The sequence below is a fragment of the Cupressus sempervirens genome, chromosome 7 (assembly GCF_028749045.1).
Source record: "Cupressus sempervirens isolate cs-2001-9-10 chromosome 7, ASM2874904v1, whole genome shotgun sequence".
Taxonomy (NCBI): domain Eukaryota; kingdom Viridiplantae; phylum Streptophyta; class Pinopsida; order Cupressales; family Cupressaceae; genus Cupressus; species Cupressus sempervirens.
Genome location: NC_143124.1, coordinates 755872267 through 755892958, shown reverse-complemented (window position 1 = coordinate 755892958; position 20692 = coordinate 755872267). Strand labels below are relative to the sequence as shown.

The window sequence follows — 20692 nt, the reverse complement described above, 5'->3', positions numbered from 1 at the left end:
GAGATTTCAGTCCTTAGATGTGGTATCAAAGCATTGTTTAACACTAGGACCTAAGGTCTTATTGATGCTAATGTTGTGTGGTCTTCTTTTGGTATAGGAGTAACCTACCACCATGTATTCCTATAGAGGTAATAGGGTTGGAGGCAACAGTAGCCCTCAAGATGAGCCTAAAAACCAAAGGTTGGATCAAATCATGGCGCTCCTCACTCAGTAGGGACAATGCATGAATGACATAGAAACTACCATGAGAGGATGACAGGTTGATGAGGATGAGTGCAAGGAAGCTATGCATTACTAGGAAGAAGAAAAGAAGAAAGGAGAGGAGGACCAACTACTTGAGGCTCAAAGGAAACTAGAGGAAGAATGAAGGAATGAGGAGAAACAAAAGGAAGAAGCTGATCCTAGTATTGTCAGATTAGTTCATGACATGGGCCAAATTGCAACAGATCTCAGTAAGGACCTCAAGAAGGTCACACCTCCTACCTTTAATGGTAATACTTTAGGAGAGGATGAAAAATATTGGATAGCTACCATGGAAAAGCATTTTCATGTTTGTAATTTCATCAAAAAATCCAGAGCAGTATGGGCTACTTTTCGGCTAGTTGGTGAAGCGACAACATGGTGGGAAAATGTTATGGTCGAGAAGAAGTTACAACATAATGAAATATCATGGGAGGAATTTTCATATCTTTTCTGTAAGAGATGGTTGCCTTAGCTATTTTATGATAATAAGGCATTTGAGTTCTATAAGCTAATCCAAGGAGTAATGTCAGTCATGTAGTATCATGAATGATTTTTCCATCTGGTTAAATATGTTCCTCAATACCAAAATTATGACTTATTTAGGACTCGCAAATTTGTCATGAGGTTGCATCCTGAGATTTATAATGAGGTAGAAATGCATGATCTAGAGTCTATGGACTATGCACTAAGGAAGCTCTGAAACAAGAATGGAGGTTGAAGGATTCAGCTCTAGTAAAAGTTTTCAATAAGAAAACTCTCGAGAGGAAACTTCAGAGTAACAAGCAATAGGGTGGTCGACATCAAATGAATAATATGGAAGGAAAGGGCCAAGAAGAATCACATAAGAGAAATAACAAGAATTTCCAAGGATAGAATAGGGGTAGAGATGGTAACAACAACAAGAACAACAATGGTAACAATAATAGGAACTAGAATAAGAATGATAAGTCAACAACACAATCAAAACCTCATGATGGTTGTTTTGTATGTGGGGCTGATCACTATGTGGCTAGATGTCCTCAATGAGATGCATCTAGAAATGGACTGAAAGTACAACATCAAATTCATGCAGTTGTGGATCATAGGCAGGTAGAGTTTTAGGCAACTCCTTTGTAGTTAATAGGTAAGTTTTACGGTTGTGAAGTTTCTATTTTGATTGATACAAGTGCTACATAATCTTTTGTTGATCCTAGTTTAGTATCTAGATTTTTAGTTAGAGCTAGTTATATGGCTAACCCTTGGTTAGTTGAGTATGGAAACCAGGTAGAGCAATGAGTAGAGCAATGTCTATCATGTAGTGAGTTAGAGCTTCCAACTTTTCACATGCAAGTCAATTTGTATGTAGCTCCACTTGGGTCTTATGATGTTATTCTTGGCATTAATTGGCTCACTAAGCATAAGGCAATAGTAAATTGTGAAGATAAGTTAGTAGAATGCTTGGATGACTTTGGGAATCCACTAGTGGTGAACTAGGTTAAGAGGTCGATAGTATTAAGGCATATTTCAATTATGCATTTGAAGAAGGCTAGGAGGAAAGGATGTCAACTTTATGTCAAGGATGTCAACTTTATGTCACACATGTGAAGGATCTTGAAGATCCTACACATTCCATAGATGATTACCCAATATTGCAGGAGTTTAGAGATGCCTTCCCTGAGGATTTACCCGAGTTACCTCCTAAAAGAGAGTTTGATTTCTCTATAGATATCAAGCTAGGTTCAGATCCTCAATCCAAGGCACCTTACTAGATGACCACCATAGAGATGTATGAACTTAAGGTACACTTGCAAGAATTATTGGACAAACGATTTATACATCCAAGTGTGTCACCATGGGGAGCACCTGTGATTTTTGTAAAGAAGAAGGATGGTACCTTGCATGTATGTATTGATTATAAAATGCTGAATAAGGTAACCATAAAGAAAAGACACCCACTTACACGAATAAATGATCTTTTTGATCAAATGAAGGGAGCTAAGGTATTTTCAAAGATACATCTATGATCTAGTTATCATCAACTCTGGATTAAGGATGAAGACATAGCTAAGATAGCTTTCAAGATATGATATGGGCATTATGAATTTGTGGTTTTGCCCTTTGGACTTACAAATGCACCCACATTATTCATGAATTTAGTGGGTAGTGTGTTTTGAGACTATTTGGATAAGTTTGTGAGGAACTTCATTAATGATATTATGATTTATTCAAAGACTATGGAGGACCATAAGGAACACTTCTACATTTTTTTGCAACATCTTCGTGATATGAAGTTGTATGCAATGCTAACCAAGTGCACTTTTTATTAGAAAAAAATTCATTATCTTGGACACATCATCACTGCTGATGGAGTTTCAGGAGATCCTTTTGTTGGCAATATGGTCAACAAGATGTCTACAGTGTTATCATTTATGGCAACATGTATTTAGCATTTCATTTATGCATTTAGAGTTAGAAAATTGTCTAAGTGTTAGACAGATTACAATAGCATACAAAGACAAATGCAATGTGTATGAATGACACACTTAGAGTTAGCTTATGTGCAATTGAGGATAACTTTATGAAAATGTCACGATGACGTAGTTAAGTGCGTGAACTTGTATGAACTATATGACACAAGTTATAATTAAAATACCAGTTTAAGTGTTTAATAGAGAAGAATAGAACATAACACAGAATTGATTTGTATGACTGAATGAATTATTTTGGTAACAAAATAATTTCTTAGTCATGGCTAGCTAACATTCTAAACTATAATTGGTCAAGCATGAAGGCTGACAGAGCATAGTTTTATAATCATCAAAGTGTAAATGAAGATCTTATCTTGCATAGATAAGAGTGTGATATGTATGAGTTATGCAAGTAATATATGTTGATGCAAACTATTATGAAGAAATCTTACATGATATGCGAGCTTTATGTGATGCAAAATTTGATATATGATCAGAGAAAGTGTGAGTTACAATAGTAAGAAAGTGTTGTATGTATACCTATTTTTGTGAAGAATTTTATTGTATAATTGCATGTTAGGGCAATGGGCTCTTCTTACATACATTGTGATTGATCTACCAACTCCTAACAGGGTTGAAGCAACTCCTAATAGGGTTGATGCTTTTAACAGGTCCTAGTTCTCTAACAAGGATTCAAGACATTATATGTACTTCATAGACTCCTAACAGGGTCAATATCCTTAACATGATTCTATTGTTTAGTAGATCATCTTGTGGGTATCATCCCCACTAGGGTTTTCCCTTGGAAAAAGTTTCCATAGCTAACAAATAATGGTGTTATGAGTTCTCTATATGTACAGTTATATTTACTGTTCAACATTGTTGGTTTACTTTCATATGCAAGTTATAAAGTAATTAACAATATACAGTTGTGGGCAAAAGTTTGTCAAATACTGATTCATCACCCCCTCTCAATATTATCTATTTCTAACAATTGGTATCAGAGTTTAGTTACTTAGAAGAGGCTTAACATCTTGAGAAAGATCCCCATAAATATGGAATAGTTGAAGAGAAACATTGAAAAAGCTCTTGAAAATATTGATCTTCTTATAGAAGAAAAAGACAACCTGAAAAATAGGTATGAAGATGCAAAAGTCTATATTGGTAAACTAAAAGATAAGATAGATCATCTAAAGTCTATGAAATAACCAAGTGAGAAAACTAGTAGTAATGATGAAGTAGAAACTAAAGAAAATGAGATTTTGAAGCATGAGTTGAAAATAGTTGAACTTAAGTTGAGTCTTAAGAAACATGACAGTAAGAATGAACTTGATCTAAAATCTAAAATGAAGACCTTAGATCCTAGTTGAGTCAAGTAGCATATAAATTAGATTCTATCAAGATTTGAAAAATTAGAAAAGTATAGTATTATTGTGAAAGGAGAATTTACACAAGCTAAGCAACAGTTAGAGAAACTAGATTCCAACAATGAGAAAATTGATGAACAAACATTTCACCAGAAACCCTCTTATGACAAGACTAGTCTTGGATATCTAATTGGAGAAAAGTCAGCCAAGAAAGTTTAAATTAGGAAAGAACAAGATCCATTTGTTGAAACCCCTAAATAAATTGATCAAAGTAAGACTGAATCTGAAGTATCTAAGTAAGTTGTTGATTTATTTGTAAAACATGATAAACCTAAGGAAATAGGGAAAACTGATAAATCTAAGAAAGATAAACCATCCAAGGAAATAAAACATGAATTCAGAGGTAGATGTTTCATATATAATGAAATTGGTCATATGAAAAGAGATTGCACAGGTAAGCCTTTAAACCTATTACTAATTTCTATTGTTATAATTGTCATGGTTATGGACATAAAGCAATAGATTGTAAAAAACCTAAATTTGATAATAACAATGCAAATAGTAGAATTTTTAGGAATACTAACCTTGCTGGTAATGAAAGAGGAAGATCATAGAGTAGATCTTATGATGGAGAAAATCCTAATGGAGAAAGGAAATAGATTGTATGTGACAAGTGCAACAATCTAGGACACATTGCAAGAAATTGTAGAGCACTTGATAGTCAGAATGGAACTAACCAGAGAAGAAATGCACCTGTATGTCAATTATGTAATAAATTTGGACACACAACAAGATTCTGTAGAATGGATAGAAGGAACTTCAACAGAATTCCCAATTATAGAAGGAAAAATAACATGAATGATAGCAACAATGATGACAATCAGAAAGAAGCGGTTAAAAAACATATTGATGAATTCAAAGAAGTATTTGTTAAAGCTAAGGATCCAAAAATTTCTTACACATTTTTGGAAGAGAAATACTTTGATGCACCTGATGATACAATGAAGTCAACAATCATCTGTGATTGATCCTATTTGAATTAAGTAATTCCAACAGAGGCAGGGCATCAGTTAACCAGAACTAATGTTAGAGAGAGAAGTAGATGTTGCACAGTTAACAGAAGGAAGAAGACATAGAGAGAAAGCTATGGTCAAGTGCACAAGCTTAGATATGATCATAGTAAGGTGGAAGACTGTTGGTGTAAATAAGTATTTACTTATTACACTTACTTAAGTTTACTTAGGTTTATGCATTATTTAATTATTTTGCATTATTTTATTATTTTTATTTGTGAGACACTTAGGAGTTTGCACACCTTTTGGGTTGTCATGTTGACAACACAGAAGTACGCAACTCTATTTTAGCACATGGTGTCTACAAAACTATTTTTCGTGTCACACCCTTGTAGGCTTATCCTCTCATCACCGCGCTTACTTCCGTGCTTAATGGAGGATAACCCATATCTGGTGGACATGTGCTTGGTTATATGACACTTCATGGTGCTAATTATGAGGCATTCTAGATGTATCTTAGAGGCCTTTATATACAGGCACTCCTAGTGTACTCTTATGAACCAGTTATTGAATACATTGTTATTCTAATCATACTCTCTCTCTCTTTGGTCTACTGTGTGCTTGTGGTTGAGTTCTTAGTTCTTGGGTGAATTTTTCCCTTAGGCAAATTCTTACAAAGACAAAAAGAAAATTTACTTGTAAATAATGACAATTTTAAATTTGTGGTAGATACACATTTAATGCAGAGTTTGATTTCAAGTGATTTAAAGACTACAAACAATATTGTGAGTACCATTTGATCATGTGAAGTGTCTAGAAAGACTTAAGAGAAATTTGACAATGAATTGAAGTATGTAAAGAAGTTTTTGAAGCGTAAAATTGTAAAAGCCCTAAATGTGACATTTTAAGGTATTTTATAGAGCTTAAACTAAGTTTTCAATGCATACAGTTAAAGAATCAATGGCTAGTCAGACGGTGTATGATGTAAGTGGAAGACCTAGATATAAGTTCAAGAAATATCCATTTGTTTCTCTTATGGATGACCCATTAGGTGCATTTTTTTAAATCTTGTAGAATGTGCTTCACGTAGAGGATGTTAGGAGTTATATCCATTGTAAAATTGAAAGTATTGGAGATGAGGATATACACAAGGACTTAGGAGTAATATGTAATAATGATCCAACCTTGAAATTTGAGTATGCACATCTGAATTAGTTAAACCTGGTTAAGTATATGTTCTACACAGAATTTGACAATCATGACTAGACTGAAATCATTCTGAGTAGAGTTCATGATGAAATGTTTTGGATAGGTGATGTACCAGTCACAATTGATAATGACCTAATTCACAAGGTCATAGGTCTGAGCAATGAGGGGTGCAACCCTTCAAATGACATAAATGTAAGGAAGCTGGTTGAGACAAATCTACATACATGATTTGATGGAAGAAATATGAAGGTAGATATGATTTAGGAAAAAGGAGTCAAAGTGTTAAATAAGATTTTAGGATACAAATTTAACCACAGTTCAAGCGTTAACTTAGTACCGACATGATTCTTGTATACAGCCTATGTAATGAAATTTGAAATAAGAAAAGTAAACCTATGCAAGATAGTCAGAACCCAGTCATTGGATAATATTACAAAACTAAAGAAGACTAAGAATGTAATCTTTAGATTTGGGTCTTTGTTGACACACTTATTCTTTTATGCAACCAAGAAGTTCCTAGGAATGACAATTTGGGAAAGCAATGAGTGTGCAATGAATTTGTTAACACAGTGCTACTGGGAAAATTCGAAGAATTTTAGAGATAATGAAATTGCCAAGATGATGATGTTTGAAATGAAAGAAAGTGTAATGATCCCATCTTTTGGCCTTTACGTTCTTCAAAGTCTAAGTGGAGGATAAGAAAAAATTAAATTAATTTCTTATAAAGTCATTAAATAAATTAAAATTAAAAGGTGGCTTTATATTTAATTAATTTAATTAATTATTGTATTACAAAGGAGATGCATCTAGAGTGTGTATTAATTATTGGAAAGGTGGAAGCCTCTAGAAGCACAATTAATTATTGCAAGAGAGGAGTTTCTAGAGAGTGCATTAATTATTAGAAGGGGGAAGCTTCTAGCACTTGCAATTAATTAATGTTTTAGTTATTTCTAGAAGAGTGAAGGAATAGGATAAATAGGGGTGAGAGTCTCATTGTTTAGCATGGGATTATTGTATCGGATGATTATGACTTGCATTTGATAAGAGCTTGGATGTGTGAATCACACTCCTTTTGGCAATAAAGGATGTTCATTCTCTGTTGTAACATTCTAGACGTCATTCCCTTAGGGTTTGGCCTTTGGAATACATCTCTTTGTACTTGATTGCAACATTTTTAGAATTAATATAATTTCAGCAATTGATTTAGCTTTTGGGCATTCCTGGGTGTCCATTACAGTGGTATCAGAGCTATAAGTCCTGCCATCCTGTGGAGATCATATTGAAAGCCAGATAAAGATGTATATTAGTCCAGATCAAGATGTGATGTTCAGATAGTTATTGAGTACATTAGAGAAGAGACAATGCATGCAACAGGAGCAGAATAGGCGAATGGATATGATGTTGCAGCTTATGGCTAGATAGATGGGCATCAACATTGATGATTTGTATGTTGCTCCAGCGCAGAAGGTAGTTGATTCTTCTGATGGGATCGAGACACCACTGGGCTATGCTATTGGTGATAGTCAGGAGTCCACATATGAAGCTTTGTCAGAGGATGGCGATGCAACAATAATGGGATTAGGAGAATGCGAGGATATTGTCCTATCAGCAGCCACTTCTGTGTCCGTTGAACCATCCAACAAGGAGTTTAGCAGTATGCATGTAATTGTAGATGTGTGCTTTAATGATAGTACACCTATTATTGCTAATGAGGTGAGTAATATAGTGACAAAGTCATATTATACTATTGATCAACAAAGTGTAGATGTTCACTTCTGCGATAGTACTATGTTCAACATGGATGCCACATTGTCTTATGACAATTTGATGTTTGAGGTTGATATTGATCACTCTCCTGAGTGGAGTTGGGCTTTGTTTTCACCATCTACAAATATTCAATTTTGTGTTGCAACAGTTGGGAAGAAGAGATTTCATAGATCTTATACGGAGTTACCTTTTGGTGACATTCTAACTTCTTCACCAATATTGGGTGCTAGGTTGCACAACATGTGGTTGGTCCTAATGATGCTGATTTGTAGTTGGTTTAATGTCCATATGGATATCACACATTGCTTCAATTGGGATCCAGGTGGAGGTTGGAGTCCATTATGTTAATTGCTTGAGGACAAGCAATTTCAAGGAGGGCGGATTTGTAATGATCCCATCTTTTGGCCTTCACGTTCTCCAAAGTCTAAGTGGAGGATAAAAAAAATAAAAATTAATTTCTTATAAAGTCATTAAATAAATTAAAATTAAAAGGTGGATTTATATTTAATTAATTTAATTAATTATTGTATTACAAAGGAGATGCATCTAGAGTGTGTATTAATTATTGGAAAGGTGGAAGCCTCTAGAAGCACAATTAATTATTGCAAGAGAGGAGTTTCTAGAGAGTGCATTAATTATTGTAAGGGGGAAGCTTCTAGCACTTGCAATTAATTAATGTTTTAGTTCTTTCTAGAAGAGTGAAGGAATAGGATAAATAGGGGTGAGAGTCTCATTGTTTAGCATGGGATTATTGTATCGGATGATTATGACTTGCATTTGATAAGAGCTTGGATGTGTGAATCACACTCCTTTTGGCAATAGAGGACGTTCATTCTCTGTTGTAACATTCTAGACGTCATTCCCTTAGGGTTTGGCCTTTGGAATACATCTCTTTGTACTTGATTGCAGCATTTTTAGAATTAATATAATTTCAGCAATTGATTCAGCTTTTGGGCATTCCTGGGTGTCCATTACAGAAAGATACAAAATCCCTCCTTCCATGGTGGAAAAGTATAGAAATGATAAATGCTTCATGTTGGAAATTGACAATACATTCATGGAAGAAGTAGAACCCAAGGTTAAATTCATTGAGCCCATGAAATATGAAATGAGTGCAAAACTCATTGAAGGGTATGCATAGATCATACTCCAGTAAGAAAAGGACACTATGTGCCCTAGATGGGGTGCTTATGAAGAGAAGGTGAGGGAAGTTCGTTCAGAACTTCACAGTAAAGAAATTAAGAAAAATGTAGAGAAAAAACATAGATCCCATTCTCAAGGAATTTGGTATGATTCGAGAGGAGTTCAATGAAATAAAAGGAATTGTGTTGGAAATGAAAGCCAACAAATAGTTTGAAGTGATTGTAGAAACACCAATTACTGTTGCAACACCTTATGAGGGTGTAATAATTGCACAATCTAGTGCATAGCCACCCAGTGCACCCTATGCAGCAATTGCACAAGTGCAACCAACAAGAGTGCAACATGATCAACCTAGGAGGCAACCTGAGGTTGAACCATTAATGGCGCAAAGGAAATATGAGAGATTAGTTAAGGTAAAGCAAGAAGCTACACCATCTTCAAAGAAAAGGGTCAAGCAGATTGCTAGTAGACCTAGAAAATGAAGAAAGACACTACAAATTAGTGATTCAGAGGATGAAACTAAGGATAAGCCAGTGGAGCAAGCCACAAAAGAAGGAATAACACCAAAAATCAAGAAGACATGGAAATCAAAGGTAGAAAACCTAAACATGCAGATTATAAATGATGATAATTTTGTACAGTTAAATAAATATTATAGCTTGTATAATAATATGGATAGAAGGCAACTAGAGAATGCCATAGTAAGAAATATGATCTTGAGGAACAAAATATTTGATAGAATTCAAAATAAGATTCTAGAGGATCTATACAATAGGTTATTAAACATGAAGAAAAGAGTGGTGATAGAAGACACAAAGTTGAGAGAAAACTTGATAAAAAAACTGTGTGAAGTCAACTCAAAGGAGGATATGGATAGAATTTTAAAGGGTATTGAACCCTTGTTGAGGAACAAAAGAAGAAAAATTCTTCTGGTGGGAGGAAATTATGAAGAAGTTAAGAAGGAAATAGAAGAAGCCATAGTAAAATATATGACTTCTATGCCAAAGGTGAGTGCGCAATCTAAACTAGCAAGCCGAGTATATGTACAAGCAAGTACACCATCCAATGATGAAGAAGATGTTGAGAAGACACAACATGCACCATCACCTCCTCACATAGTTATGGGTACTAAATCCATGCAAGTGAATAGTACACACATAACAATAGATGCAAAGGAAAACCCATTTGTAGCTTATGGAAAAACTATTGTTGGAAATATCACTTCCTACAGTAGCTCTGATGAGGAAGATGAAGAAGAGGAGAAGAAGAAAAAGACAAAAGAGAAGAGGAAAGAAGAAGTAAAAATAAAAAGAGAACAACAAAAGAAGAGAGAAGAATAAAAGAAAAGAGAAGATGAAATAAAAGATGCAAAAAAAGACAAGAGGAAAGAAGAGGAAAGGAAGAAAAAGAAAGATGAAGAGGAAAGAAAGAAGCCTGAAGAAGAATTAAGGAAAGAAGTAGAGAAAAGAAAAGAAGATGAGAGGATAGAAGAAGAGAGGAAGAAGGCCAAGGAGGAAAGGAAGAATGCAATTACACTCATTCCTACAAAAAATTCAGTAGCAACAATAACAACAATGACATCAGATGATGATGATGACCAAAAAAAGTTGAAACTAGAAAGGATATAAGATCCAAACTAGCAATATAGTCAGCAAGATGTCTAGAGTGTTGTCATTAATGGAAACATGTATTCAACATTTAATTTATGCATTTAGAGTTAGAAAACTAAGTGTTAGACAGATTGCATCAATACATAAACAAATGCAATGTTTATGGATGAAACACTTCAAGTTAGCTTATGCATAGTTGAGGATAGCTTTATGACAATGTCATGATGACGTAGTTAAGTGTGCAATCTTGTATAGACTGTACAACACACGTTATAATTAAAATACTAGTTTGGGTGTTTAATAGAGAAGAGAAAAGCATAACCAAGAATTTCGTTGTATGACTGAAGGAATTATTTTAGTAACAAAATAATTACTTAGTCATGGTTAGCCGACATCCTAAACTATAATTGGGCAAGCATGAAGGCCGAAAAAGCATAGTTTTATAATCATCAAGGTATAAATGAAGATATTATCTTGCACATATAAGAGTGTGATATGTATGAGTTATGTGAGAAATATATGTTGATACAAACTATTATGAAGGAACATTACATGATATACGAGCTTTATGCGATGTGAGATCTAATATATGATTAGAGAAAGTGCGAGTTACAATAGTAAGAAAGTATTGTATGTATACCTATTTTTGTGAAGAACTTTATTGTATAATTTCATGTTAGGACAATGGGCTCTTCTTGCATACATTGTAATTGATCTACCAACTCCTAACAAGGTTGAAGGAACTCCTAATAGGGTTGAGGCTTTTAAAATGGCCTAGTTATCTAACAAGGACTTGTGACACTATATGTACTTCATAGACCCCTAATAGGGTCAATATTCTTAACATGATTCTATAATTTAGTGGATCATCTTGAGGATATCATCCCATCGGGGTTTCCCTTGGCCAGGGTTTCCCTAGTTAACAAATAATGGTGTTATGAGCTCTCTTTGTGCATGGTTATATTTACAATTCAAAATTGTTGGTTTACTTTCATATGTAAATTATAAAGTAATTAAAAATATTTAGATGTGGGAAAAAGTTTGTCGAATACAAATTCAAACCCCCCTCTCAATATTATCTATTTCTAACACCTTCCAAGGTTAGGGTTATTCTTGAGTTGTCAATCCCTCAAAATGTGAGTGAAATTCAGAACTTCATGGGTTTGGCATGCTACTATTAGAAATTCATAGAGGGATTCTCAAAATTGTAACACCCGTTACCTCACTACAATGGAAGGGAAAGCGATATGTATGTACTAATGAGTGTGAGAGGGATTTTCAGTTATTGAAATGGAAGCTCACCTCCACTCCTATTCCAGTGATTCTTGATCCTAATGATTTCACCGTGATTATCAATGCTTCTGGTGATGGTTTAGGTGGAGTTTTGATGCAAGAAGGTAGAGTTGTAGCTTATGTGTCTTGTAAGCTAAAGTAGCATGATGTTAACTATGCATCTCACGATCTTGAGTTGGCTACCATTGTTCATGATTTGCATATGTGGATGCATTATCTGATTAGTAAACCTTTTGAGGTGAAAATAGATCAGGTTTGTGATATATCTTCATTCAACCGAATTTGAATGCCAGATAGAGGCGTTGGCTTGAATTCCTCAGTGACGATGATTTTGGTATTGAGTACATAAAGGGTAAAGAGAATAGGGTAGTTGATGCTCTCAGTCTAGAAGAAGGAATATCTCTACTATATCTACTACTAGAACATGACTGAGAGAAAATGCTACTAGATTTCTTCATCTCAACTTGAATATGGTGTACTTGTGCATGGATGCCATTTGTGAATCTTGGAAAATTTGAGAAAATGTTGTACTTTATGTATAAGTTCTTGCACAACTTGTACATGCTCTTGCAATTGCACTTTCTACTTGGCAATGGTTATGGAAACTTTATCCATGACCTTATTCTTGAATCTTTTTGCAGACCAATCCATCAATTTTTTATTTGATTCCATATTACCAACATTCACTTGTTCAACAATATTTACAAGATGGGTAATGATTGAGGCTTCTTCATCAAAATTTTGAATATCAAAAGCACCAAGAAAAATGTTTTTCACAGCATACAATGCCTAATTTTTCTTATGCTCTCTCCTTTACTCTTCTTTTTGTTTCTTTTTCACCAAAATCTCTTGTAACAAAATTGTTTGTTCCAAGGTGAGATTTGAAAAATCCAATTATGGCATCTCAATTATTTCATCCAGTCTGACTTCAATATCTGGTGACATACCCTTTATTGCATTTCTTTTTCTTGGCAAAGGAGTGCTACTTCTCAACACTGCATTGGGAGTCGGTGAGGGATTTTTACCACTCATTCATGTTTGTGCTTTAGTGCTGGAGACAAAAATGGTCGTACTTAGTTCAGCTCTACATATTTCTTTATTTTCCTCAATGTGAAGTGCTAAAATAGTCTGACTATTTATACTTGTGACTTTCACCTTTGTTTCTACCTTTATACTTGTGATCCTTGATTGCTTAGCCTCTAGTGTGTCAGAGGTATCAACATATATTGGTGACATGCTGCCTTGCAGACTCGACACACCTAAACTTTCTCCATAGTTGTAATCATCTTCTATAGTCACCATTTCTTTCTTTATCTCCGATCCCTTGGTTGATAGCCCAAAAATGCTTTTCCAAAGTTATTCATCCTATTGTGCTACAACTTCCATTTTATTCTGTAAGATTGAAAACATTCTATATTTTGGAATAAATTTTTTCCTATACTTTACCAAAAATGTTTCCTGTTGATCCCAAGACAGATCATGCATGACTTTGACTAGGGTTTCATTCCTTATCTTTTTCTCTTCTTCTTTTGCTTGGTGCCATCTTCTTTCTAGTCTCTCACATAAGTCCTTGGGTATCTTTTTCTCAATTTCACTAGGAGCTAGCTTCTTATTTGCAATCATGTCTACTATAGCCTCCTCAACTTTGGTTCTTTTAGTATTATCCAATGTATCATATTGTATAGACCTAAAGCTAGATAATCCTGAAGATCTTCTTAGATTTTCTCATACCTCTTCAATGGACTTTGTATTCTTTATGGGTGGTCCTCTAACCAATATCCTTCTCTTAGGTTTAGGGGCACTAGGATCTGTAGTCTCTACTACTTCTTATTTTGTAGTTTACTTAGCACTAGCAGGTACCCTAGTTCTTGGTTTAGATGGTGGTGGAGGAGAGAGGGGTGTCACTACTAGCTTCTTCTTAGTTCTTTGAACCTTCTTTCTTGATGGAGTAACAACAACTAGGGATTTACCATTATCACCTTCTTCTTCCTCTTCCTCATCACCAATATATTTCTCTTCATCCTCTCCAAGACCTCATGTCAACTATAATGGTTCCTTTCCCTTGCCTAGGGTGCCCGATTTTGCTCCTAGGTCTTCAATCATTCTTTTCCTTTTCTTCTCATTGAAAGATATCTTGATATTTATAGTTATTCTAGACTTATCTCCCTCATATCTTCTAAAATATTTAGCCTTAGTGTCTATTTTCTCCTTCAATAGTGCAATAATATTTGCACTCACTAAATCACTATCAGTTTCATAATCAAAACTTTATAGACAAGACTTCCTTGACTTTATTGCCTATACAAATGTATTGTCTGAATATACAAGAAAGCATATGTCAATATAATACCTTGTAACCAATTCTTTAGGTATCCTCCTCCTCATCTTCATTCTTTGCTTAAATCATCAAAGTAAGCATCCATGACATTTTCAAATTTGCTCCTAATTGAGTAATGTATTCACTTATCTTTCTAGTTACTTGTTTGTTCTATTTCCAAACAACATCACCAACACTAGGAAAATATTTATGGATATAAAAGAAAATACATAAAATGAGGGATCCAAACTTACACATTGAATTATTTTATTTTTTGATAGTGATAGATTCTTTGCTAGTTGCAGTCTTTGCAGCTCGACAAGATAATATCCATGATATTTCATCACTATCTTCCATGCTTGATCCACTACCATACATGACACACTATGCAATTTGCTTGATTGGTAAAACTTGTGAGATATAACCCTCACAATAAATTTGATTAGTGGATCAAAAATGTTTGCAATGGCATACCTCGTCCATTCCACTCGACACTTGTGTTTGCCTCAATTTCCTCTCGACTCAGGCATCACATGGTTTTCTTCTTATCTAGGGTTGGATAGCTTGTAACTCTATGAATCATGTTCTTTGTGATCACCACAGGTTCATTATGTAACCAATACTTCATATCATGAATTTTTCTCAAAACAATTTTAATCCATTCAATCTTGAAATTTCTTGGAAAATCTAGGGCATGAATTAATCCTTTCCTTTCAACAATTTTAAATTTATCCTTCAAGATTCCTTCATTACATAACTTATCATATGCTTCTCTAATCTCACAGTCTCCTACTTCTCTAATAGTACACATGTACTAAATCCTAACATCATGGAACATAATAACTTTGGACGATATTGAGGATAGCTCACCCATTGAATCTCCTTTCATGGCAATTTCTGGAATAACATGAAACTTTGGTGGAGGACAAGCATCACTCTTCACTAGTTGAATTTCGCTAACCTCTTGGCTCATTCTAACAATAGATGAAGCTTCCATATTCTCTGTTAAGGTTCCAAGTCTCTTCTTTCTCCTCTAAATTACTCGACATAGTTCATATTTCCACTACTTCAAGCTTCACGTCCTAATCACTCTTGAAATCTTTTCCTAGTTGCTCAAATTACCAAATCACTCTGTGTTATTGAAATTTGTATGTAAGGTATGAGATAATGTCTTCAAATTTGATGTATACCTTCTTTTGATCAATTTAGGGTCTCCATTAATGCTATGTACTCAAGTAGGTGGAAACCAATTATCTCAGTCGATATCGATGCCTTTGAACTAGATATTTTCTTTATAGCTTAGCCTCTTCCATATCACTTGGTTTCTACCATTTCATTTGGTCTTTACCATTTCATTCGGTCTCTACCGTTTCATTCCTGAAGTGCTTGGTCCATGTTGCAATTCTTGATCAACATGGACAATTTTATTGATGTTCGACAACCTTCCATAAATCTACTCCTACGCATCTTCATATCTATAAATATGAACTTTGGCATATTTCATGTAAATAACTGATGTGCGATATATCAATTAAATATATAGTTCCATACATACCTCTCTTTCTTAGTTTGAGATGATATGATCACCTTCTCCATTGGATTGGGTGACCTCTACTTCATTTGCTCCACTATTTTGATCTTCTTCTTTCTTTGTCCATTTTTGATTCATCTCCTTCTTTATTTTCTCAATGTCTACTTTGTCTTTGCCTTTTTGATTTGTTTTTGATTAGATAAACAGGTTTTACAAGGATCCTGAAACCCAAAAGTTAAAACATATAAGGCTGATAATAAGCGTGAAAGCCCAGCCAAAAAAGTATAAGTTCAAAGGCTGATAATAAGCATAAAGCCCAGCCAAAAAGTAGAGTTTTGAGAAAAGACTAGGAAAAAAGACAAGTAAAACTACAACCTGAAGCCAGAACAAAAGCTAAAAGACAAAGAAAAACAAAAGAACAGGTGTGAGTTATTCCTTCCTCTTTCGCTCCAGCTCTTGCATAACTTGAGCAGCTTCAAAGGCTAGTTGATTCTCCTCTGCTTCCAGCTGATGCACCCTTTGGTCCCCTTGGTCCTGATCAGGAGTGGTGTTGTCCTTTGCAGAGTCATCCTCCGTTTTGGCTTCATCCTTGTCTTTTCTTTCCTCATCATCCTGCATTTCTCTGTCTTTGATCCAACCCGTAAGAGAGATGATGTTTTTGTTAATGTAGCTTAACAAAGAGAACATCTGATTCACAAGGTTGTGATTGTAGTTCTCTATGTTGTGTATCCTTCTTTTTGCTAGACTGAGCCTATCAGTCAAATTCATCCTCCTATTAGCATGTATCCCATTCTTTGTTGCCTTAATATGTCTCACCTGATCTTTGACCTCCTCAAACTCATGGAAAAGCCATTTGATTGATCTAAAATTGTCAATCATACTGTTACAAGCATTATTCAGGAGGTTCATCCCTATCTCCCTGGCTCTATCTAAAATAGCCACTATCGCTGGGTCAATGAGTTCTTCTAGCCGCTGTTCCTCTTGATTATCCACGAGGATTTGGGGATTCATGGCCTCCCTGAAGATGCCCATCTTTGAAGTCTTGACATTAAAGTTTATCTAAGCTTTCCTCCTATCATTGACCTGCACTTCCCCTTCCGCATACCTTGTATTCTCCTCTTGCTACTCCTCAGGTTGGGCTTGGAGGTGGACATGAGATAGGGGTAGCATAGATGCCTCCTCAAACAGAGAGCGCACATCCTCCAAACTCTCCCTCTTGCGTTTCTTCCTTCCACTTTCATCCTTAATTTCCTCTTGCATCTCCTTAACCACCTCCTCAAACTCTGGCTCCTCCTCATCATCACTGTCTCCCTCCTCATCCTTCTTAGGAGGCTTCTACCCAAGATCCCTAGGGCTTTTTCTGCTAGGGGTTATGGGGGAGGGTGATTTTTTAGCTTGGTGAGTTGCTAATTTTCCTGAAGAAGAGATCCCTCTTTCCTTAGAGCTGAGGCTTTGAATTTCATCCGAGTCAGAGGAGTAACTAGAACTACCAGAATCCACATTCTCTGCCTGAGGGGGAGCGATGCTTATAGTATGAGCCTTGAAGTGCTCGCGGATAAGCAGTAGCAGCCCCTCGTGCAGAGCCGAGTTTACGGTGGGCTTCTTTTTGAAGCTGTCCACCGCCTTGCTCATAGAGGTTAACAGATAATATGGAAAGGAAATGTTAGCATTATGCCGAAAATGATTCAATATAACAAAGTGGTGGGTTCAAGTTCTATCAAACCTAGGGTCCAATGTGATGTACTCGATAACAACTCTCAAAACATACCTCCACTGCTTCTTCATGGAGTTGGGAACATAGTAGGTGTCAATCTTTCTCAGTGCCTTCAGTTTCTTCTCACTCTCCACAAAGTCCCTAACTGCATTGGCCGAGAGCTTCTTATACCTAAAGAATTAAAAACCCTCGATAGAGATTTTGGTGACAGTCGCAATCACCTCCTCTGTTATCCAAAAGTAGACCCCGTTCACCTTCACCCTGCCATCCTTCTAGGACCCCACCATACTTTTGGTCACCTCCTGATCGAAACCATGTAGCTTCATGATATAATTGGTGACCCCACCCTCTTCTAGCTTTTCCCACACTTTCTCCCTACTTCTCCATTTCTCAAAATCTCCCACCAGCTCCTTTCTGCACCTTTTGCCTACCATTTCTACACATTGCACACCCTCTTTACTCATGTGCTCCTCACTCTGTGATTGAAAGGGACCTCTGAGAGTAAGCAATAAATAGAGAAAAATAGCCCTGCTATTGCTCTAGAAGTGAGTGAAAAAAATGACCCACAAAGCATGTCGATTAATCAATAATGAATCACTGCAGTTATGATTTCCCATGCTTCCATTTTGAAAAGTACCCTTATTACTTAAAACCTTCATAATCATCATAGCTTGAATTTCTCCATACTTCCTTGGATCTTGTCCAAGTCGATCAAAATTTTAACATCTGCTGGCAAACAAAATTCGCGATGACAAGTCATTTTATGGTCTGTGCCGACCCCAATGTTCACAAACCTGTTGGCAATCAAGTTTGCTTCATGAAAAATATGCGTGACATGAATTCTATGAAATTTGGCGAGGGTCTCACCAGTCTCATCAATTGGATTTGCAATCGTCCATGATGGATGTGAGTTTCCTATGATGCACTTTATAATGTTATTCGAATCCCCTTCGAGCCATAAATCGGTAACACCAATTTCAAAAGCCAATTTTACAACATTGCACACTGCATTCGCTTACACAAAATGATTGGTTTGGAATCCTAGCGGGAGAGAAAAAGCCGCAATACTATCTCCATTTTCATTCCTTATCACACCTCCACTACTTGAGGAGCCAGGGTTTCCCTTGGAGGCTCTGTCAAAGTTGGCTTTGCGCCAACCTTCAGGGGGGAGGAGCCACTTGGCTTCCTGTCTTTTCCTCTATCTATCTTTTACCTTCTTGTTTATCCTGCCTCCTATCACAAATTCTCCCCCCTTCCTCACAAAATTTTTTTCCTTTATGTTACTAAAAATCTTTCTCCCAACAACTAAAGCTGGCTCCTCCCTATCTTTGAAAATTTGATTGTTTCTCTCCTTTCATATGCTCCAACAAAAATGGGGCAGGATCTAGGAGCTAATTTCCTTCAAGACAGACCCATTGAACAAGCCATGCCATTGATAGAAAAAGTCCAGAAGGTTAGAAGGAAAGCACCATCTGTGGCCTAAGTCTTGGGTGAGGAAGCCCCAAACTGTCCTGGAGAAAGAACAGTGAATGAACATATGGTTGCCTTTTTGATTTATTGCATGTGCTTGAGTCTTGCAATTCTTTCTTATATGCCCAAACTTGTGACATTTGGAACATGCATTATTAGGGGCATATTTTTTCCTCTAATTTATCCGCTAGGGTTTTATTTGAGATCTGCACTCATATGCTCTATGCCATACTTTTGACAATTATAGCAATATCCTTCAAATCTAGGTGTAGTAGATGCATTCCTCATTCTTGAACTACAGTCATGTATTTGGTGTCTTTGTTTCTTGTAGTAAAAATAGTAACCAATAAACCTAGGTTAAGGATTTTGCATACCATGTTTGCTTTGACAAATGTTTGTAGTATGACTAGGTTTTGTACAGTGATAGCATGTTGGTTTGTCCTTTGACTTTTATTCGTTAGCTCTCCATTCTTGGATGATTCTCCTTGCTCAGTGTATGAATGTCTTGATCCATCAGTGCTACTGGATGACTTCATAAGTTCTTCAAAGTACTTCATTACTTCTTTTGGTTTGTTGAATCTCTCCATATATTATTTCTTAGTTTTTAGTTCATTCTTCAGTATGTCCTTCTATGATTTGAGATTTATAATTTCCACATCCTTATGATTCAATTTCTAACATGTAAGAATCCATTGATTCATCATATCTAGTTGGGTGTTTGTGAGTTTCTACACATCTGATATCCTTTCTTCAAGTCTAGTAGCCATTACCCTTTAAGCTTCTTCAGCCATGGTCTTGTCTCCTTCAACTTTCTTCTTTTGTTCAGTTACTTCACATAATCTTACTGATTGGATTTCATGTTCTCTTTTTAATCCTCTTATTTCTTCATTTAGGAGTTTGTTCTTTTCAAGTAGATTTGTAGATATCTTGTTATTTTGATTGATTGATTCAAACAATCCTTTAGTCTCAAATTCTTCATAGGAATTTTTTTAAATCCTGGATAGCTAATTCCTTTCTTCTTTTTAAGGATTTCTTCAAGTCTTATCTTGCTTTCTCAAGTTTCTATAGTATGAGTTGGATGTCAATCACCTGATTGTCAATAACTTTGTCTAGTTTAAAAGTCTTGATCTCCAAGTGATTAAGCTTCTCTCAGAGAACCAATGCTCTAATACCAATTGTTGCTTGATGAAAGTATGAACATGATAACAAGATATTGAGGGGGGTGGGGGGTGAATCAAAATCTTAAGCACTTTTACTTTTCACCAATTAATTAACACATTCATCAGTTATCTTGTGCATGTAAAACTTGAAATAATAAACTTGTAGTAATCATGTAAATCTTATTTATCACATGCACAAAAATAAACACATAACACAATATTTGTTACCGAGAAACTCTCCAAGGTGAAGGCAATACTAGGGTGGGGATGATACCCACAAATTTTCACTACTGCAGTAATCAAGTTAACCAGATAGGGTTATAATGTTTGACAATATATATGATCTGCTTTATGAGGGGTCTTTTTCATTAAAAGTGTTTGAGGCTGGGCATATGCATCGAGTTATGG

General features: G+C 35.6%; 1 pseudogene; it reads right to left on the bottom strand.

Moving 5' to 3' along the window:
• Positions 1–17426: 17426 nt before the first annotated feature.
• Positions 17427–20692, bottom strand: part of LOC149549479 (putative fatty acyl-CoA reductase 4) — a 57461-nt pseudogene continuing 54195 nt past the window's right edge.